Source organism: Papaver somniferum, unplaced genomic scaffold (genome assembly GCF_003573695.1).
Source record: "Papaver somniferum cultivar HN1 unplaced genomic scaffold, ASM357369v1 unplaced-scaffold_137, whole genome shotgun sequence".
NCBI classification, from domain to species: domain Eukaryota; kingdom Viridiplantae; phylum Streptophyta; class Magnoliopsida; order Ranunculales; family Papaveraceae; genus Papaver; species Papaver somniferum.
The window spans coordinates 3259804-3265429 of record NW_020622934.1 but is presented as its reverse complement, the minus strand read 5'-3'; the positions used below and the strand labels follow the sequence as shown (position 1 = coordinate 3265429).

Below are 5626 nucleotides of genomic sequence, written 5' to 3'. Positions count from 1 at the left end.
GAAAAACACATCTCTTCCTTCTTCTTTATAGTTGCAAACAATTTGAACATACGATTTGAAGACATAGCAATATCTTCAACTAAACCTCTTTGAGCATGATATAGTGTGCACTTCCCTTGTTCTATAACAATCTTCAAGACCTTGTCAGCTAGCTGCCCAATGCTCAACAGATTATTTGTTAAATCTAGAACATATAACACACTAGTGATGATCTGTGTAATGCCATTCACCACCACCATAACAGTTCCTTTTCCCATCACTTTCATCTTTGAATTGTCTCCTAGTTTCACTGTTTCTCTGAAACCTTCATCAAGACTCGAAAACATCTCCTTCTTGCCACTCATATGGTTGCTGCATCCTGAATCGAGATACCACGTGCACACTTCATCTTGACTTGTCTTCCCTTCATCTGTGTAAGACATGAGTAACATCTCTTCTTCTGCTTCTGCATAATTTGCCTTCTCTTCTGGTTTCTTTGGGCATTCATACTGAAAATGTCCAAGTTTATGACAGCCAAAACACTCAATTGTAGATTTGTCATGATTAGGTCTGACATTGCCTCTGCCTCGACCTCGAAAACTACCACGTCCTCTAACTCTCGAAGACTCTCCATATGTCACCTTCAATGTCTGCTCCTCATCAACATGTGCAGTCATTCGTTGCTCATGCACCAATAAATTGCTTTGTAGCTCATCAATGGAGAGAGTACTGAGATCTTTTGACTCTTCAATTGAGCAAACCACATAGGCAAAATTATATGTCATCGATCTTAAAATCTTCTCAACATCTTCATCACTTACCTTTCCCTTGTGTTGCCTCATCTTGTTGACAATGGTTAAGGTGCGCGAAAAGTATCCATTCACAGATTCTCCTACCTTCATCTGTAACACCTCAAATCCCTTTTGAGAGCTTGCAAATGTGCACGTTGTACACGCTCAGTTCCTTGATGCTTCTTCTTCATGGAATTCCAAATACTTTTGGTTGATCCAGTATCTAGAATAGTCTGCAGGACTGATCGATCAATGGCCTGGAAAAGATAGTTCTTAGCCTTCAGATCTTTCAGCTTTGCATCATTATACTCCTTCATCTAAGCTTTTGTTGCTTTTGCATCAACAACTGGAATCCCTTCTTCCACTATACTCCAATACCCCTTTGATCTCAGGAAATTCTCCATCAGCATCAACCAGTGTTCATAGAAACCATCAAACTTTGGAATTGATGGTTGAACAAAACTTCTTTCTGTGGCCATGCTTTACTCAAATCACTCAAACACACAAATGTTTCACACTCCTTTTGACAAACCAGTTCTAGCTGGCTCTGATACCAAATCTAGAGACAAGAATGTATAAGAAAACTTACTGTATTTCTTGTTATTCAAAGTGAAATAACGATGGCTATAAATAGCCTTACAAACGCAATAAAATAGGATCAAAACAACCACGTCTAACTAGTGGTGTTACTGACAACAAGGAATGAACCAAAACATAACTGATTGTCCTGAAAAATAGGATATTACACTAAAGACTCGACTAACACTACTTTATTGGACTGACTACTTCAACACAATCTGCTCATATTTGTTGAAAGCGTATACCAGAAAATCCAACGGATGTTTCCCAACATCCTCTGTTTACAAGATTATTAGCGGTACATATGTGCCTTGAAGAGTGATTATTCCCTTCTAAATGGTTTTAATTTTTTTTATTTACAGAATTTTTTGGAATCTTTTATTACATGTTTAGTGATCGAAACTTTCTTATAAATGTTTTCATTTACAGGTTCTTATTAACCAGCTTTAATATCTGTATTTGTACTTTGCAGAACATAGAACTAGGCTAGCCTTCATCTACCTGTGGTAGAAAGTATGTAAAGGAGCCTACTTTGCAGTGGATGATCCCTAAACTGCAGTTTTACCTCGCATTTTTCCAGTGAACTTAGAGGTAAAACTTTTTCCCACACTCATAATGCTTTCTCATCTCTTTGTTAAGAAACCATGCCTTTTAATAGGTCAACTGACTCAACATGTTTTGCATTATGCGGGACATTCATTTCATTAAACGTGGGTTCTCTAATCAATTACTGTTCAGGACATGTGATATAACAACCAAGCAGAGCACATGAGCCACAGTTTGCTTTGGAGTAATGTCACAGCTAAATTTTGATTATTATCACTTGATGGCATTGTTGAGTTTGATAGATTCAGTTTGTTGTCGTGTTTAAATTGATTCAGACATACAAATATTTGATTAAGCATATGCTCTCTGTGTCAATTACTATGAAGTGATATTTATGAGCTAATATCCATACTCTTAGTCTTCGATTGAGTGTTGTTGTTATTATTTGGCAGGTTTAATATCAACATTCTGTGGGTTGACATTAGTGATGTTTCTAGGATCCAAGTGGAGGAAGTCAAAAATCTTTCGAATGAAGCTTGAATTCTTTGGCGCCAGATGTTAAAGAAGCAGCCATAGACTTTTATGAAGTAGAATTCATGACTTCTCATGGAGTTTTTCTTTTAGGTATCTTTTCATCATCTATACCTGTCACTAGGTAAGGTTTTTCTACTATTTATTTCATTTTTCATTACAGCTGTTTTAAATTCTTCTCAGCTTTTCTGCAAAGTCGAATTTTTTCCAATAATTTTTTTGCCAACAGGAGGTAATCAGGCTTCGGTTTCTGAAGTAAGGGATTCATTGACCATTGTTTGTTAAAGTTCAGCAAATAGACCAATCTTCTCTCATCTATCGCTAGCGTTGTGTCTTCTGCCGGTACCACTGCCATTTCCTTCCATTTTTGGCAATTGTGTGGGCTAACATGGAGAAGTGTTAGGAAGCCCAATTCGGGTACCCTTCCGGCTGGTAAGAAGTTCACTTGACGTTCATTTTGTTCCCATGGCAGCAGTACTTCATTCTAGTGTTGCTGTCTTGCCATTACTAGATAAAAGAGCAAGTAACTTATGAAGAATTTGGGATGGATAAAGGAGTTGTGGGGATAAATTTACTTTGGCACTTGGGTTTTAGGAAGGAAGAAGTAGATTCATTGTCAAAACTGTGCATTATTTTGAATTAGTTACTCATATTTCTGATTAGTTCTTTTGTACATACTTCACTGCAGAGACTATAATCATTCTCATTTAACACAAATCGGCAGTGAATGACAAGATGGAGCTAACGACATATCTTTCCAAGAGATTCAGAGGCAGCTCCAAACTAGGATTACCTGCCTATCGACAACATCCTTGGCCTTTTCATGGGACCGACTGTTAGGTATTACTTTGATATTATTCTTGAGTAGGATGGTATTCGTTCAATTACCTGATCATTTTTGAACATGAATATGGTGATCAACTATCTGAAACAGGATTTGCCGATCAAGTTATAATCTGGAATATGAAAATATAGCATTATCCTGTAGTTATCACACTGGAGCGCAACATTTGATATCAACTGATCAGTATTATATGTAGTTTTCTATGAAAAATTGGTTACTAATGCTACATGTCTCAACTTTGCTGATGATGAATTGAAATAGGACATTCGGTGGTGAGAAATTGAAATATGCTTTATCTGCTATGGGCAGCAATGGTGAGAAATTTTGATCATTATTTTTTCACCATTATCAATTTTGGTGAGAAACTGAAATATGACATTCAATGGTGAGGAATTTTGGTCACTATTATTATCATGTATCAAATTTTAATATTTTATGCTATGCCATAATGCGTTCTAATATTGCAACACTGTTATAAAAGTGGATTGATGGTGCTGTCTTGACTGTCATAAGAGGCACTTTCAATAAATGCATTACTTACAGACCAATTGTTCTGTTATAAGTAGGACATTCGACCGTAATATGCTATTTGCCAAATAAGAAATAAGTAACCGACCGAATTGAATAAACCTCACAGTAATGGCCGCATAAATCAAGTAAGAAGTAACATCTGCAATAACAGTTATCGTATATTGGTATTTTTTAGGTCGGTGACTAACAGGGCGCATGCAAGGTTGAGACATTTTTTAGATGAATGAAATTGTTGCATCTATAGTTATTTTCTTCTGGGTTTCTAATGGTTAGTTTCTTACAGAAGAGTTTCAAGAGAGATCTGAAGACGTTGTTTTCTAACGAAGGGAAACGTCTTTTGTTGCGGATCTTCACTCTCCTGCTTATGCTACTAGATACAAAGAATTTCAAAGGATCCACGAAAGTAGGTAGTCAAGGTATCTCTACTCAAGCATATGTTCAACACAGTAAGCCTGAACACTGGGTACTGTGTTCTTTGAGGGTGAAAGGTATCACCATATGCAACGCACTAGAGGCTCATGAGTTACTAATAATGCAGATGGCTGATGTCATCCAGAGGAAGATGATGGAGTTCATATATACACAACAGGTAGACTAAAAAAAAAATTAATCTACTTGATTCATGTTTTGGTTTTACTGTTGATGTTCTCACTGTTGGGCCATGGGCACTCGAATGTAGAGTACTTGCCGATTTCAATTATGCTAAATCACATGTTATATCACAGATTAATGAGCTTGATTAATCCAATCCATTTATTTGGCACGGGTAAATTTTAGGATACCTAATTTGGAAAGTTTTAAAAGAAGAATTATGAATTTGGTGTACTATGGTAGTTATATAATGACAGGTACAAGATGGGTCAGGACTATGATTTTAGTGTGCTTGATTTCTTTAGAATAGGCCAAAGGAATATGAAATTCAAAGTCATCAAGGAATGTCAATGTTTTAGTCCAAAAGAAGATTATATGCTATTTTGTTGTCATGGTTTTGTTGTTGGTAACCCAGGAGTGGCTGGTTTTGGTATCATTACTAGAAGCCATGATTGTAAAGTTAATGGAACTGTTTCTGGTGGAATTGGAGTAGTTACTAAATATCTAGCTGATGTCCTGGTTATTATCTGGTCTATTGAGTGGGCAAGTAAACTAGTTTGCAGGAAAATTGTTGACAGATCAGCTACTCTTTCAGTAATAGAAGATTTCAGAAAAGGTATTACTCCTTGGTGCCTTATGCTCAGATTCTTGAAAGCAAAATCTGGGTTAACAGAGATACATTATGAACACTACATTATGAACACTGCTACAAAGAAATCATTTTCTCTGCAATTCAGCTTGCCAAAAATGGTGCAAAGCTTCCTCAAGATGCAGTAGTAATTCATGAAGAGAAGAATCCATCCTAAGTCAAGTGGAGCTACCTAATAGAAAATATTATAGATTTTGTTAAAGTCCTGTAATGTCTAATTTTTGTTTCTTCCTTTTTGATTTCTGTCTTTTGTAACTCTTTTGTTATTTCATTAATAAAATTTGTGATTTAGCAAAAATAAAATAATAATAATAATAATAATAATAATAATAATTTAGGATACCTTACTCTATATGTTTCTCCTGAACATCCTTGGTATGTAAGCATTCTATGTGTGCTAAAGAACAAAACATTAATATGCTTTCACAGGTTCCATATCTAATCTTTTAATTGAGTGTAAGTTTTTTTTTCCCGTAAGTAATTGAGTGTAAGTTTATTAATACCTCTGGCATCATTTTATTCATATGTATGAAACGTATGTAAAATTCTTCTTACATTTTGAATAGGTATGGTAAAGGTAACGTG

General features: G+C 35.7%; 1 long non-coding RNA gene across 1 annotated transcript; it reads left to right on the top strand.

The window, feature by feature from the left end:
• The first annotated feature begins 2321 nt into the window (after positions 1-2321).
• LOC113334386 lies at positions 2322-3303 on the top strand. The gene is made up of 3 exons (XR_003352755.1): positions 2322-2550; positions 2656-2858; positions 3115-3303. It is a non-coding gene; the product is annotated as an uncharacterized LOC113334386 (long non-coding RNA).
• The last annotated feature ends 2323 nt before the right edge of the window (positions 3304-5626 follow it).